General features: G+C 42.9%; 1 protein-coding gene across 1 annotated transcript in view; it reads left to right on the top strand.

The window, feature by feature from the left end:
• Positions 1-3,885: 3,885 nt before the first annotated feature.
• Positions 3,886-17,588, top strand: part of CDC42EP1 (CDC42 effector protein 1) — an 81,315-nt gene continuing 67,612 nt past the window's right edge. Inside the window, exon 1 of the mRNA XM_040359415.1 lies at positions 3,886-3,972. The gene's annotated coding sequence lies outside the window, so the exon portion shown is untranslated. The remainder of the gene's footprint in view (positions 3,973-17,588) is intronic.

The raw sequence follows: 17,588 nt of genomic DNA, 5'->3' as shown, positions 1-17,588 counted from the left end.
AACTGGAACCGATGTCTACGGCTCATGCGCGCCGTAGAGAACAGCGCAGGTGCACTGAGCGTGCCGTTAGTGAAGTGCGATCATGCCGTCACTAGCCGGCTCCCATGCGCATGCGCGGGGAGTGTACGTCATCACGGCTCCGGCCAGTACACAGCGCCGGAGCCGCGATACAAGAAGTGAGATGGCAACGGTGGAGGAGAGGAATGAGGGCCGCTGCGGGGGCTTTGATCTCAGGTAAGTACTACATAATGAGCTAGTATGCTATGCATACTAGCTCATTATGCCTTTGTCTTGCAGGCTCTTTTTTTTTTTTAGGAGGGTTTACTTCCTCTTTTAAAGTCAGCAGATACAGTATTTGCAGCTTCTGACTTCATACAGCCTAAAGATCCTTGTTAACCACTTGCCAACCGCAATACGTATATATACATTGTGGTTTGCAACTGGTTTACCGGGATTATGTCTGAAGATATCAGCCATAATCCAGTATAGTTTTTTTTCAGCCGTCGGCCAGCAATCTCATGAAACCTTTGCGAGTGGTGCTTCTCTGGCTTTCCGTTTCTGCCGGTTCGCCCGAGAAACGATCCGACTTTGTGTCCGGCTGCTTCCATAGGCGACCAGAGTCTTTGATCAACCCTATGGCCTTGGAGGACCGGAGAGACATCATGACGTCACTTCCAATACAGGCTGCAAGTATTTTTTTTTTTTTTTAAAGCAAAAGATCAAAACATGTTTTGCTTTTAAAGGTAAAGAAGAGATTTTGGATCTTTTTGACCCCAGATCTCTCCATAAAGAGGACCTGTCATCCTTATTTATATTACCAGGGATGTTTATGTTCCTTGAAATAGGAATAAAAGTGATAAAAATAAAAAGAATTGAAGGGACAGTGTAAAAAAATAAAAATAAAAAAAATAAGAAAAAAATTATTGAACGCCCCCATTCTTCCATGCTCCCACGCATGATGCGAATGCTTACGTAAGTCACGCACGCATATGTAAACGGTATTTGCACAACACATGTGTGGTATTTCTGCAAACTTTAGAGAAATAACCTGTAAAGGCGTTTAAAGCTTCATCTATGGAGATTTTTAGGTACCGTAGTTTGTCGCTATTCAACGATCGTTCGCAATTTTAAAGCGTGACATGTATCTAGGTATCTATTTACTCGGCATAACATCATCTTTCACATTATTCAAAGATTGAGGTAAATATTGTGTTTTGCTTTTCTCAATTCATTAACCACTTCAGCTCCGAAAGGATTTACCCACTTCCTTACCAGGCCATTTTTTGCGGTACGGCACTGCGTAGTTTTAACTGACAATTGCGCAGTCATGAGACGCTGTATCCAACCAAACTTTTTTCCCCACAAATAGAGCTTTCTTTGGTAGTATTTTATCACCTCTGGGGTTTTTATATTTTGCGCTATTAACAAAAAAAGAGCAACAGTTTTTTTACGTTCTGCTATAATATATATCCCAAAAATATATATTAAAAAGCAAACGTATTCATCAGTTTAGGCCGATATATATTCTTCTACATATTTTTGGCAAAAAAAAATCGCAATAGGCGTATATTGATTGGTTTGCACAAAAGTTATCACGTCTACAAACTATGGGATAGATTTAGGGACTTGTTTTATTGTTTTTACTGGTAATGGCATCGATGAGTGTTTTTTAGCGGGACTGCGGCATTGCGGCAATCAAATCTGGCCCCAAAGCACACTTTTTGGGGACCAGTGACATTACATTGATCAGTGCTATAAAAAAAAATGCACTGATCAATGTATAAAGCACTCTGGCAGGGAAGGGGTTAACACCAGGGGGCGATCAAGGGGTTAACTGTGTTCCATCAGCGTGTTCTAACTGTAGGAGGGATGGGCTGCCAGAGGCATGACAGAGATCGTTGTTCCCAAACACTGGGAACAGAAGATCTCTGACATGTCCCCTGTCAGAACGGGGATCCGCCTTGTTTACAAAGCCATATTCCCATTCTAGCCCCCTGTCACTGCGATCGTGGGTCGCCGGGAGGACATAGAGGCTTGCCGAACCCGCGGGTGCGCTCCTGCGGCACGCAGCGGGCGCGTGCCTGCTATAATCACTTAAAGGGGTTGTAAAGGTTCGCTTTTTATTTTCTAAATAGGTTAATTTAAGCTAGTGCATTGTTGGTTCACTTACCTTTTCCTTCAATCTCCCTTCTAAATGTTTTTTTTTCTTTGTTTTCTTTGTCTGAATTTCTCACTTCCTGTTCCTTCTCAGTAAGCTGTTCTAAATGACTTTCCACCGCTCGGATGATGGTGGAAAGCTTACTGAGGAGAAACAGGAAGTGAGAAATTCAAACAAAGAAAAAAAACATTTAGAAGGGAAATCGAAGGAAAAGGTAAGTCAACCACTAGCTTAAAGGAACCAATTTAGAAAATAAAAGATGAACCTTTACAACCCCTTTAACAAAGCCAACGTACAATGATGCCAATTCGCCCAGCCGTGCTAACCTTTCGCAGTAAAACTGGTCTGCAACTGGTTAAAGTGTATTATTATTTTTTTTAAATGGAGCTTTCAAAACCTGCTGCACAAATACTGTGTGACATCAAAAATTGCAACAATCTCCATTTTATTCTCCAGGGTCTCTGCTAAAAAAAATGTATAATGTTTGGGGGTTATAAGTAATTTTCTAGCAAAAAATACTGATTTAACTTCTTGAGACCCGCGCTATAGCCGAATGACGGCTACAGCGCGGATATGAATATCCAACTGGACGTCAATTGACGTCCGCCCCATTGGGCATTCCCTGCGCGCGCTCCAGAGCGCGCAGCGGGGAAACTCTGTGTTGGCCGTGTCCCTTGGACACAGCCAATTACAGATCGCCGCGAACGGCCAATCAGAGTGGCCGTTTACGATGCGATCTGTGCGAGATGATCTCTGAGAGGAGACCGATCTGTGTCTCTTGTACATAGGGACACAGATCGGTCACCTCCCCCAGTCACCCCCCCTCACCTACAGTTAGAACACTATGCAGGGAATACATTTAACCCCTTCCTCACCCCCTAGTGTTAACCCCTTCAATGCCAGTCACATTTATACAGTAATTAGTGCATATTTATAGCACTGATCGCAGTGTAAATGTGAATGGCGCCAAAAATGTGTCAAAAGTGTCCGATGTGTCCGCCATAATGTCGCAGTCCCAATAAAAATCGCAGATTGCCGCCATTTCTAGTAAAAAAATAAATAATAAAAAATAATAATTCTGTCCCCTATTTTGTAGGCGCTATAACTTTTGCGCTTATTGCGAAATATATATTTTTTTTTTACCAAAAATATGTAGAAGAATACGTATCGGCCTAAACTGAGAAAAAAAAATGTGTTTTTTTTTTTTAAATTGGCATATTTATTATAGCAACAAGTAAAAAATATTGTATTTTTTTTCAAAATTGTAGCTCTTTTTTGTTTATATCGATAAAAAAAAAAAAACCGCACAGGCAATCAAATACCACCAAAAGAAAGCTCTACTTGTGGGGAAAAAAGGACGTCAATTTTGTTTGGGAGCCACGTCGCACGACCGCGCAATTGTCAGTTAAAGCGACGCAGTGCCGGAAGCTGAAATTTCACCTGGGCAGGAGGGGGGTATATGTGCCCAGTAAGCAAGTGGTTAAACTTGTAAACAAAAAGTGGCAAAATAAAGCCTGGTCGGCAATTCTGCATGTACTCATTAACAATTTATTCTTTTTTTTTTCACCCTTTAAAATGTCCTTATTCTTCTTAAAAGCCTCAGAAAACCTTGTCCCTTTTTCTATTTAGTTCTCCTCCTTTGACTTCCTAAGTTTCCTAATTTTCTGTGTGCTCTCCCTCTCCCCACCCTGCCTGCTCTGTCTGTCCCAGCCTACTTTTCCTACCAACCCATTGCACACATTGCCGACCCTTATTCTTCCAGCTGTTATGGCACGCTACTGAAGCTCTGCGCTAAAGGACATTGACAAGAACAGGTAATCCTGAAATGTTCCCTAGGCATGATCTATCTACCTCTTTTGTCACTAGCAGAGGGTCCTTAACATTTTCTGAGCATTTGGAACATTTAGTGATTTTAACACTGTGCTTAAAAACTCTGTAAGCTTTAAATCCTCATTATCCTACAGCGTCTCGTATTGCTAAATACTTAATCTACTATAATGCTGACATAAGAATGGATGTACATGTTTGAGGGTTATCTTCGCAAATGCTTTTTTAGAAACACAGATAAAAAATAGTTTCCCTTAAATAATGGGGATTTTTGTGGCGGCGTGCTGCCACTTTGCTCTGGGATTTTGCTGATTCAGCAGTACGCAGCAGTACACAGGAGGGCACCTAACCTCCAAGTCTGATATATACATTGCAGGATTTAGGAACAGATAACGCCAAACTGGCTCTTGAGACATTAATCTTTGCCATACTGCTCCCGCCGCAAATCACAGGACGTGTATATCTTACCCTGCTCCAGATAACATGATTACGTTGCCTAGGTTCACGATGGAGCGATTTGTCATGCGATTTGAGAGATCAAATTGCATTGACAAGTCGCAGTCTATTGGAGGCAATGGCACTGTTCCAATCAGTGCGACACAGATTGTGCGGCGCCACGTTGATTTGCAAAAAAAGTTCCTGCACTACTTTTGCCGCTTTCGGGTGCGACTTCAATAGGCGTCTGTGCATAAAGCCGCACAGACAGTGCCGATCCTGACCTCCCTGGGGCCCTAAGCAAAATGACATGTCACATTAACCACTTAAGCCCCGGACCAATATGCTGCTAAATGCCCAAAGGCGTTTTTACAATTCGGCACTGCGTCGCTTTAACAGACAATTGCGCGGTCGTGCGACGTGGCTCCCAAACAATATTGGCGTCCTTTTTTCCCCACAAATAGAGCTTTCTTTTGGTGGTATTTGAACACCTCTGTGGTTTTAATTTTTTGCGCTATAAACAAAAATAGAGCAACAATTTTGAAAAAAATGCAATATTTTTTACTTTTTGCTATAATAAATATCCCCCAAAAACATATATAAAAACATTTTTTTTCCTGAGTTTAGGCCGATACGTATTCTTCTACATATTTTTGGTAAAAAATATCGCAATAAGTGTTTATCGATTGGTTTGTGCAAAATGTATAGTGTTTACAAAATAGGGGATAGTTTTATTATTATTTTTTTTTTTACTACTAATGGCGGCGATCAGTGATTTTTTTCGTGACTGCGACATTATGGCGGACACTTCAGACAATTTTGACACATTTTTGGGACCATTGTCATTTTCACAGCAAAAAATGCATTTAAATTGCATTGTTTATTGTGAAAATGACAGTTGCCGTTTTGGAGTTAACCACAGGGGGCGCTGTAGGAGTTAGGGTTCACCTAGTGTGTGTTTACAACTATAAAGTAAAAAGGAGGAGTCGCGCTAATTAATTGAAGCGCGACTCCTCCTTTTTACTTTATATTCGTTTGATGTTGTATAGCATTTTTGAGACGCAGCTGTGACACACTTATTTTGGTTTGCGCAATATTTTTTCTGTTTTTTGTGTGTTTACAACTGTAGGGGGGTGTGGCTGTAGGACTGACGTCATCAATCGAGTCTCCCCTATAAAAAGGCATGACTCGATCGATACGTCGCCACAGTGAAGCACGGGGAAGCCGTGTTTACACATATATAAAAACATTTTTTTTCCTGAGTTTAGGCCGATACGTATTCTTCTACATATTTTTGGTAAAAAATATCGCAATAAGTGTTTATCGATTGGTTTGTGCAAAATGTATAGTGTTTACAAAATAGGGGATAGTTTTATTATTATTTTTTTTTTTACTACTAATGGCGGCGATCAGTGATTTTTTTCGTGACTGCGACATTATGGCGGACACTTCGGACAATTTTGACACATTTTTGGGACCATTGTCATTTTCACAGCAAAAAATGCATTTAAATTGCATTGTTTATTGTGAAAATGACAGTTGCAGTTTTGGAGTTAACCACAGGGGGCGCTGTGGTTAGGGTAGGGTTCACCTAGTGTGTGTTTACAACTATAAAGTAAAAAGGAGGAGTCGCGCTAATAATTGAAGCGCGACTCCTCCTTTTTACTTTATATTCGTTTGATGTTGTATAGCATTTTTGAGACGCAGCTGTGACACACTTATTTTGGTTTGCGCAATATTTTTTCTGTTTTTTGTGTGTTTACAACTGTAGGGGGGGTGTGCTGTAGGACTGACGTCATCAATCGAGTCTCCCTATAAAAAGGCATGACTCGATCGATACGTCGCCACATTGAAGCACGGGGAAGCCGTGGTTTACACACGGCTCTCCCCAGTTCTTCAGCTTCCGGGGAGCGATCGCGACGACGGCTATAAACGAATAGCCTCGCCGTCGACCCGATCGCCTCCCCGCGGGAATCCGCCCGCCGCACACAGCGGGGGGGGGGGGGGGGGGTCCCGATCGGACCCCCCACCCGCTAGAAGGCAAGGACGACATGTCAGATTAAAGTTGAGAAGCATGGGGGGGCTGCCGAAAATGACATGTCACATTAAAGTTGAGAAGAGCGCGTGGGGCGGGGGGGGGGCTTGCTCTGCCGATATTGACATGTCACATTGAACATTAAAGTTGAGAAGTGGGGGTGTTCTGCTGTCAGAAGTGATAAGCTGGGGGAGCTGGCTTCTTACCTCTTCTCCTATGCAGCCAGCGAATTGAGAAGCGGGGTGAGGGGCCGAAAATGCCTTCTCACCAGGCGGTGCCTCTAGTAATTTGGGGGGCCCTCCGCAGCTTTGTGGGGTCCTAAGCGGCTTGCATAGTGAGCCCATAGGGCGGATCGGCCCTGTGCACAGATGTCTTTCAAGTAGCACCTGAAATCGCGCTGACCTTGCGACTTTGAAATCAAGTGAAGTAGCGCGATTTCAAAGTAACAGCAACGTGAACCAAGGCTTAGGCTGGATTCACACCTATGCAGTTTTAGTGCTTTTTGCTTTTTGCAGATTTGCACTACAGTCCATTTTACATGGTTTCCTATGGAACACGTTCTGTAGAGCAAATATGCAAAAAGCAAAAAGCACTAAAACTGCATAGGTGTGAATCCAGCCTAAAACAGCGTCTTGGGATTTTGTAGATGCAATCGAGCTATCAGCTTCTCTCATCTTTACAGGTCTTCTGTGGTAAGTCTCCGACTCTGCTCGCTCTTCCTGCTGCTTTAAGGGAAGTCTCACTCTTCCTGCTGCATTTATAAATACTTACAGAATCGCTATGACAAGGTTTATGTTTAACCACTTGCCTACAGGACACTTTTACCCCCTTTCTGCCCAAGCCATTTTTCAGCTTTCAGCGCTGTCACACTTTGAATGATAATTGCGCGGTCATGCAACGCTGTACTAATATGAAATGTTTATAATTTTTTCCCCACAAATAAATCTTTCTTTTGGTGGTATTTGATCACCTCTGCGGTTTTTATTTATTGCGCTATAAACAAAAGAAGAGGGACAAGTTTAAAAAAAAAAAAACACAATATTTTGTACTTTTTGCTATAATAAATATCAATTTTTTTTAAAAAAAATCTCAGTTTAGGCCAATACGTATTTTTGGTAAAAAAAAATCGCAATAAGCGTATATTGATTGGTTTGCGCAAAAGTTATAGCGGCTACAAAATAGGGGATAGTTTTATAGCATTTTTATTATTTATTTATTTTTTACTAGTAATGGCGGCAATCTGCGATTTTTATCATGACTGCGATATTGCGGTGGACACATCGGACACTTTTGACACATTTTTGGGACCATTAACATTTATACAGCGAACCGTGCTATAAAAATGCACTGATTACTGTATCAATGTGAATGGCAGGGAAGGGGTTAGCACTAGGGGGGATCAAGGGGTTAAATGTGTTCCCTAGGGAGTGATTCTTACTGTGGGGGGAAGGGACTGACTGGGGTAGGAGACCGATCGGTACAAGTGACACATCATCGGTCTCCTCTCCCTGACAGGACGTGGATCTTTGTGTTTATACACACAGATCCACGGTCCTGCTCAGTGAAGCCTCGTACACACGACGAGAAACTCGACGGGCGAAACACATTGTTTTCCCTCGTCAAGTTCTTGTCAGGCTGTCGAGGAACTCACAAGCCAATTTTCTCCATTCCCCGTCGAGGAAATAGAGAACGATGCTCTCTTTTTTGGCTCGCGAGTTCTCAACAGTTTCCTCAAACGAAATGGTACACACGACCGGTTTCCTCGGCAAAAAAATTATCTCCAGCAAGTCGTGTGGTTACGGCAGGCCTTACTGGGCAATCGCGGGTGGCGGCGGACGACCGCGGGCGCACGGGCATGTGCATCATGTTCCCAGTGACGCGGTGAGCCCCCTAGTTGGCTCGGGGAGAGGCGCAACGGTCATATGACGTCTGCCCAGAACGAGAGAGTCTTCGTCCCGCCGTCATATGACGTCTGCCCAGAACGAGAGAGTCTTCGTCCCGCCGTCATATGACGTCTGCCCAGAACGAGAGAGTCTTCGTCCCGCCGTCATATGACAGCGGGCGGTAGACAAGCAGTTAAAGTGGATGGTTCAAGCTGTATGAAAAAAAGTCAGCAGCTGCAAATACTGGGGATGATTTTCTAAGGCTGGCCATACATTATACAATTTTCTTCTATAGATTTCCTTCAGATTTACCAAAACCATATAAAATGAGGTCAAATCTAAACACTTTCAATTTGTGTGTAATCAGGCAGGCCCTTGTACTACACAGATGAAGGTAAATCTAAAGAAAATTGAATAAGAAAATTGTATGGTTTATGGCCAACTTAGGCTGGATTCACACCAGTTTTAGTGCTTTTTGCATTTTGCAGATTTGCACTGCAGTTCATTTAACATGGTTTCCTATGGAATGCGTTCTGTAGTGCAAATCTGCAAAAAAAAAATGCATAGGTGTTAATCCAGCCTTAAGGCCCCTTTCACACTGGGGCGGGAGGCGCGGTGGTGGTATAGCGCCGCTAAAAATAGCAGCTCTATATCGTCAGATTTGCCGCCAGATTCAGCCGCTAGCGGTGCTGTGTTAACCCTCACTAGCGGCCCATAAAGGGTTAATACCGCCCGCAATGCGCCTCTGCAGAGGCGCATTGCGGGCGGTATTACCGCAGTTTCCCATTGTTTTAAATGGGAAGGAGCGGTGAAGGAGCAGTATACACGCCGCTCCTCTCACCGCTCCAAAGATGCTGCTTGCAGGAGATTTTTTTCTCTCCTGCCAGCGCATCGCCTCAGTGTGAAAGCCCTCCGGCTTTCACACTGAGGTTGCTGGGCAGGAGTTTTTAAGGCGGTATAGCAGCGCTATTTTTAGCGCTGTACCGCCTGAAAAACTCCTCAGTGTGAAAGGGGTCTAAGACCCCATTCACACCTGAGCGTTTTGTAGCTTGATGCCTGAAGCTACAAAACGCTGGAGGGGAAAAAATCCATTATTCTCTATGTAGATAATTCACATCTCCACTCCATAACGTCTGAAGCCAGAAGCTCTAATGCCGCGTACACACGACTGTTTTTCGGGTTGTAAAAAATTAAGTTTTTAATGGTCTAGAAAAAGCAACGTTTTTTTCAACCCGATCGTTAAAACGACCTTGCCTACACACCATCGTGAAAAAAAAATGCTCTAGCAAAGCGCGGTGACGTACAACACGTACGACGGCACTATAAAGGGGAAGTTCCATGCGGATAACGCCACCCTTGGGGCTGCTTTAGCTGATTTTGTGTTAGTAAAAGAAGATTTGCGCTTTTCTGTCTGTTACAGCGTGATGAATGTGCTTACTCCATTACGAACGCTAGTTTTACCAGAACGAGCGCTCCCGTCTCATAACTTGCTTCTGAGCATGTACGTTTTTTTCACGTCGTTAAAGCCCACACACGACCATTTTTTACAATGTTAAAAACCACAACGTTAAAAACGTCGTAAAAAATTAGAGCATGTTCGAAATTTTTAATGGTCATTTTTTACATTGTGAAAAATGCTCTGGAGCCCGCCCACGGTCATTTTTAATGACGTTAAAAAAATATATATTTTTTACAACCCGAAAAACGGTCGTGTGTACGCAGCATTAAAGGCCTGAAGCTCAAACAAGTTCTGGGACTTTTTTTTAGGCAGATTTGGGCGTTTTTTCTGCTTTTTACATTGGTGACCTTTAGACCTGTAAAAAACACAGCAAAAATTTCGGCCAAATTGCGGTAAAATTGCACGACTTTCTGCCTGAAAACGCTATGCTCAGGTGTGAATGAGGCCTTAAGCTGAAGAGTGCAAAATCGGGTGCAGCTCTGAATGGAGACCAATCACCTTCCAGGTTTTATTGCCAAAGCTTAATTGAACAAGCTGAAGTTAGAAGCTGATTGGATACCATGCACAGCTGCACCAGATTGGGAGGGCACCAGTTTTAGTAAATCTCTCCCACTGTATCTGCTGACTGTTAATAAAAGAACACTTACCTGTCCAGGGATCCAGCACTATCCTCACCTGGGCTGGTTGTTGACCGGCCTTCGGGTAACAGGCACTGGTTTAAAATATATTCAAATCTTTAGAATTGAATATATTTAAAATTGTAAACTCCATGAACAGGGCCCTCTTATTCCTTCTGTATTGAATTGTACAGTGGAACCTTGGATTACGAGCTTAATCCGTTCCAGGAGAATGCTTGTAATCCAAAGCACTTGCATATCAAAGCGAGTTTCCCCATAGAAGTCAATGAAAATAAAGACAATGGGCTAGATTCAGATAGAATGGTCTATCTATCCGCCCGGCGTAACGTATCTCAGATACGTTACGCCACCGTAATTTAGGGCGCAAGTTCTGCATTCAGAAACAACTTGCGCCCTTAGTTACGGCTGCGTAACGTATCTGTGTCGGCGTAAGCCCGCCTAATTCAAATGTGGATGATGTGGGCGTGTTTTATGTATATTAACTGTGACACCGCGTATTTGACACCACCGTTCGTGAAAAAATCCCAGTGCGCATGCTCGAAATTCCGCCGCAAATCGTCATTGCTTTCGACGAGTACGTAAATTACATCCAGCCCTATTCGCGAACGACTTACGCAAACAACGTAAAATTTTCAAAACTCGACGTGGGAACGACGGCCATACTTAACATAGTATACGCCTCATATAGCAGGGGTAACTATACGCCAAAAAAAGCCTAACGTAAACAACGTAAAAAAATGCGCCGGCCGGACGTACGTTTCTGAATCGGCGTATCTAGCTCATTTGCATATTCTACGCGTAAATATACGGAATCGCCACCTAGCGGCCAGCGTAAATATGCAGCCTAAGATACGACACTTACGCCGGTCGGATCTTAGGGAAATCTATGCGTAACTGATTCTCTGAATCAGGCGCATAGATACGACCCCGCACACTCAGAGATACGACGGCATATCTGGAGATATGCCTGTCGTATCTTCTATGTGAATCTACCCCAATTAATTCTGCATTGACTTCTATGGCTTGCAATATCGCATGTGGCCAGATGTGGGGGGCGCCAGAGAGCCTGGGAAATACTCGGTGACAGCTCGGCTGATCTTGGAAACCCTCGGAAAGGCTTGGAAACACCCGGGAATGGAGTATTTCTGAGTATTTCCGAGCGGCTCCGAACCGTTCCGTGTGTCACTGGCGCTGCAGCACCTCTGGCCAAATGCGGTACTGCACACCCCATTAGCATGAATTCTGCTTGTTTTGCGGGATTCAGGATTTGAAAAAAAAAAGTTGCCCTTCTTTCAAAACGCTCGTTAACCGTGTTACTCGTAAACCAAGGTTCCACTGTATTTTATGTGTGCTCTCCCCCTTTATATTGTAAAGCCCTGCGCAAACTGGCGCTATATAAATCCTATATCATAATAATATTAATAATAATAATTTCAAAGGGAGAGATTACAATTTAAAAATGTCTGTATCAGGTAAGAAACCTAGGATCTAAACAATGGAGACCTTTCCTATCATTCAACTGGCCAACATCTACTGAATCCTATTCGTTTTGGGTGGCTGAATCCTTAAAGTGGATGTAAACCCACTCTCATCCTTTTTAAACTACTGCCATAGTGCTGATCTATACGGATATACACGCCTCCTGCATGTATCCTTACCTGTCAAATGTCTCCCCTCTGTCTATTCTAAGAACTGAAAAACTGCAGATTCTGTGGGTGGATCTGTTGTCTGGAGCTTGGTGGGTGGAGACGTGATGTCAGTAGACTCCCTGCCCACCTCTACACTCCCCTTGTCAACACGCATTTTGTCCTATGTATTAATTACACTAAATTCTGCTATGATCACTAACATCCAGTCAAAATCCAGAAAAGTAACCACATGACTTCAGAAAAGGAGTGGGGGTGGGAATTAAAAAATAATGCCTGTCTTAGGCTAGTGAATGAGATATGTAAATAACCTGTCACTCACAGCAAGGGGGAAGAACGGACAAAAGTTTTCTCCTGTATGTCCGTTTATCTCACTGAAAAAAGAAAAGAGGATTGCTCAGAGCTGGATTAACTCTTTGTGGCAAGACTGGGCACAGATGATAGGAAATCTTTTACTCTACATTGTGACAGCAAAATAAAAATAAACAATTTTTGGGTTTACATCCACTTTAAGGTTTTTAGCAATTTTAATTTACCTATTTTATTGTCTTATTAGTCCATAACAGACATTTGTATTCTCCTGCTTGTACATTCCGTGAACAGTGTGTTTGTTTCTCACCCTCTTACCTTGCCCTGAATAAATAGCTTTTACATTTGTTTTACTGTTAATATTAATCTCCTGCGCACTTGCAAGCCAAACGCGGTTACTTATACAAACTGTTACAAAAGTTTCAGGAGGTCAAGAGCAACCTCTTGATCTGTGTTCAATCTCGTAGTTGTTGTACTTGTTCACAGCAGATGGATGGCCAACACATCAAAAATGTAACATATTTAAAGTTTAAGGTACCTATCATAGTTAACATAGAGTTGTATGCCAGTATGAACATATTCACTGCCCGGACAACATCAAGGTAACGCCACCCCAGACCAGTGCCGGCCCAAGACATTGTGCTGCCTGGGACCAAGAATGAAATGCTGCCCCCCCCAGAAAAAAAATCACGCCAAACAAAAGGCCCCCACATTCATTATTTTATATCATGATAACTAAAGGGGACCCGTCATGGCTCTATACATGTATAAAGGAGTATAAAGAGGACCTGTCATTGCTCTATACATGTATAGGAGTATAAAGAGGACCTGTCATGGCTCTATAAATGTATATAGGACTATAAAGAGTACTTGACATGGCTGTATACATGTATAAAGGAGTATAACGAGGGCCTGTCATGGCTCTATAGATGTATAAAGAGGACCTGTCATGGCTCTATACATGTATATAGAGGACCTGTCATTACTCTTTACATGTAAAGGAATATCAAGAGGACCTGTCATGGCTCTATAAATGTATATAGGACTATAAAGAGTACTTGTCATGGCTCTATACATGTATACAGGAGTATAACGAGGGCCTGTCATTGCTCTATACATGTATAGGAGTATAAAGAGGACCTGTCATGGCTCTATAAATGTATATATTAGTATAAAGAGGACCTGCCATGGCTCTATAAATGTATATAGGACTATAAAGAGTACTTGTCATGGCTCTATACATGTATAAAGGAGTATAACGAGGGCCTGTCATGGCTCTATAGATGTATAAAGAGGGCCTGTCATGGCTCTATACATGCATATAGGCGTATAAAAGGACCTGCCACGGCTCTATACATGTATCCAGCAGTATAAAGGGACCTGTGAATTGCCGGTGGCCACAATGTCTTTTGCGCAAACTAATCAATGTACGCTAATTGTGTGGTTTTTTTTTTGGTACCAGAAATATGTAGAAGAATACATATTGGCCTAAACTGAAGAAAATAGTTAATTTTTCTAAATTTTGGGGATATTTATTATAGCAAAAAGAAAAAAAATATATATATTTATAGCACAAAAAATATGCTGCCCCCCTAAAAGTGCTGCCTGGTACCCATGGTACCACCCGGTCCCAGCATAGGGCCGGCCCTGCCCCAGACAACAATAGTAGTCACTCACAGTACAGCCATGGCTGGAACAGAGGCCCAAAATTTGGAAAGAATCATACAGTCTGAGTCAGACTACCCACTAAATTTAAAGCAGCGCCGGCTAAAAAGTAGCAGGCCGCTACAAAAGTGTAGTAGAAATAACGTACTACAAAATAGGCTACATTGTTAAATAATGAAAAAATTATCTCAAAGAGAAACTTTGGTAAAGTTTGGTAAATTTCATTACAAAGTTTCATAGTAGGTGAGGTTGAAAAAAGTCCATCAAGTCCAACCTAAATTCTTTTTGGAGTGTTTACAAGTTTAACCTCCCTGGCGGTATGATTCTTTCAGAAAAAAGGTGCTGAAAGCGGTACCATTATTTGCAAGGAAATTTGGCGTTTTATACTGTAGGCCTGTAATTTTTAGGAATGACTCACTTAAATCTGACCAAACAAGAGTCTAATAGGCATCCCAGGTATGACATTTTTTTAAAAACAAAATTATAAATTATAATATAATAAATAATTATAAATAATTATAACAAATAATAATATAATTATAATAAAAATTATTCAATAATGTAATCAACTCAAACTCACTGAAATTTGCTCAGTTGCAGAATTGTCGCTGTCATTATTTTTTTTTTTTTATGACGAATTTCCCCACAAATCGCTATTGCTCAATTCTGCAAGTGATTATAATTTATTATCGCTGTTTTCTAGCTGCTCTAAAACTATTTTTGACATAAAGGGACACTTTTGGTTGCTATGGACAATCTACAGTTTGCAGGCAGAAAGAACAGTTTTTATTATATAAAAGTACATGTAGGACACTGGGCAGACCACTAGGGACAAGGGGGGTGTGTATTTTTTACATACAGTACTGTAATCTCTAAGATTACAGTATACTGTATGTATTGTGTTTATTTACTTTTTTGAATTTGGCGCCGTTCTCCGCTCCCGTGCGTCTTAACGTCGCAGGGAACGGAGATCGGTGGCACACAGAGGCACTGTGTGAATTGAGTGAGGTTCCGCTCGCTCACACAGCGCGGTGGCATCGCTGGATCCAGGGACAAGGTAAGTAAACACTGTCTGTGGATGCTGCGAGGCGAGCCTGAGTCTGACTCGGGGTTACCGATCGTACCCCAAAAATCTCACCCCAAGTCAGACTCGGGAATACCGCCAGGGGGGTTAAACAAAGTCGTATGATAGAAGCTGTGTCTTTCCTCTTACAGAGCTTTGTGTATAGTCTGATTCCAAATCTAAGCAGCACAGACTCAAATGACACTTTGGGGCTAATTTACTAAAATTGGAGAGTGAAAAATCTGGAGCAGCTCTGCATATAAACCAATCAGCTTCCATGTTTTATTGTCAGCACTTAACGCGGAGTTCTGCCGAAAAAATAAATATTAAAATTCAGCAGCTCCAAATAAATATATGGACACTTACCTGTCCAGGGCGCCCCGTGATGTTGGCAGCCGAGGCCGATCTGTCAATCGGCTCTTGGGTGCTGCCGCCGCCATCTTCGGGAAGGGAATCAGTAAGTGAAGCTTTACGACTTCACTTCCTGTTTCCCTAATGCGCATCCGCGAGTCGTGCTGCGTGATCCCACTGGTCCCTGCTGTCTTCTGGGACCTGTGTGTCTCCCAGAAGACAGCTGGGGGGGGGGGAGTAGGCGCCGGACGTGACGTTGGTCCCCACGATCACTGCAGTGATCTATGCCCAGAAGTGGGAGAAAATACCTGTATTACACAGGTATCTGCTCCCTCCTCCCCCCTGAAAGGTGCCAAATGTGACATCGGAGGGGCAGTGGTGTATTTAGGTTTTGTGCTGCCTTAGGCCTGACGAAACTCGTGCACCCCCTAATTTGAATATGACCCACCCCTTCCCATCAAGGCCACACACCCATTTAAGACCCACCCTGACATTTTCCAGTGGAGACACTAGTTCTGAGGGCCTTGGGGGGGGGGGGGCAGTAAGGTCCCCTAATTTGCAGGGATTTACTTCCTGTTTTGCTATGGCGCCCATCAGCTGACTTTTTGACAGTTTTTAGCCTCCCGACATGGCATCTGTCTCTCTCTAGCTGAGAACTCAGGTGGGAGGTCCTCTGTTATGATAGGACAGTCAAAACTAGAAGCGACACAAAGCCACCCCCCCTCCAGTTGCGGAACGCCGCCCGCCCACACAACAACTCATTGGTTGGGGTGTCCGCCCTAATTCCTCCGTGTGTATGGGCTGACCCCACCCCCCTGATGGTGGCCCTGCCAGTATTATTATACCGGCAGTAGTGCGGTCGCTTTATGGGGGCACTAGACTGATTTGCCTCCCGGCCCATTCCGCCCCAAGACTGGCACTACACTAAAAGTGTAGCGCAAGCCATGGGGACTCTTTTCGTGCTGCCCCCAGCAAAGTGCTGCCCTAGGCCTGGGACTTGTTGGCCTAAGCCAAGATATAGCATTGCAGAGGAGGGGGGGGGGATTCCGATTAGCGGAAGTTACATTTTTGGGTGGAACTCCGCTTTAATTGAACAAGTTAGAAGCTGATTGCCTATCATACACAGCTGCACAAGGTTTTTCACTCTCCAGTTTTAGTAAATAAACCCCTTTGTTTAAAGCACAGAGGCAAACAAATACAGACCACTTGTAGTCTGCCGACTCCAGAGCGCCACCTGCTAAATGCACATGGTATATATGCAAAATAGATGGTATATTTGTGTGTTTTTTTGTTTTGTTTTTATATATTTTAAAACATTTAATATTCTGTTCCCAACATATTCATTAAAGAAAATGTGTACAAAACGCATTCCCTTTAATGAGATTTCTGAATTTACTCATAAAATGCAAAGTCCCCTTTTCAATAATATAAGAGAATAGATGTCATCCATATGCTCTAGGTGCAACCTAAATTAGCTTTGTACTCATTATAGGTATGGGTAAAAGACTCATAGTCTGATTTCTATATAATTTTTAAAGGCTAACTTAAAAAAATATATAGGCAAATGCTGCCCCAGGCATCCTGGTAGACTATAAATGACAGCTTTGCTAGCTTGGACGGTGTGGCAGGTGTGCTGACGTGTGCACTGCCACTGTATGCCTGGAGGCTGTCTCAAGATGCAGACAAGTTGGCAGGATCTGACTTCTGCTGGGCAGCATTCTCTATGAGTCAACCAAGGCAGCTTCTACCCACTTTAATACCAAAGGACAGTCTTGTGAACACCTTATAGAGTCGCAGTTGGAGCCGCATGATTTACACTTAATCATGGATGATGCGACTTTTGACCAATGAAATAAGGGTAGTGGGCCATATTCTGAGTAGAGTTACGACGGAGTATCTCAGGATACTCCATCGTATCTCTCTTTTTTGGGCCGCGTATCTATGCGAGTGATTCTTAGAATCATTTTCGCATAGATACGCTTAAGATCCGACATGTGTAAGTCACTTACACTGTCGGATCTTAAATGTAATTACTCCGCTGGCCGCTAGGTGGCGTTTACGTTCAGGTCTCATTTGTTTATGCAAATGAGCCTGATACGCTGATTCACGAACAAAATCG

Source organism: Rana temporaria, chromosome 7, assembly GCF_905171775.1.
Source record: "Rana temporaria chromosome 7, aRanTem1.1, whole genome shotgun sequence".
Taxonomy (NCBI): Eukaryota; Metazoa; Chordata; class Amphibia; order Anura; family Ranidae; genus Rana; species Rana temporaria.
Note: the sequence above shows the minus strand (reverse complement) of the source record. Positions and strands in the feature narration are given on the sequence as shown.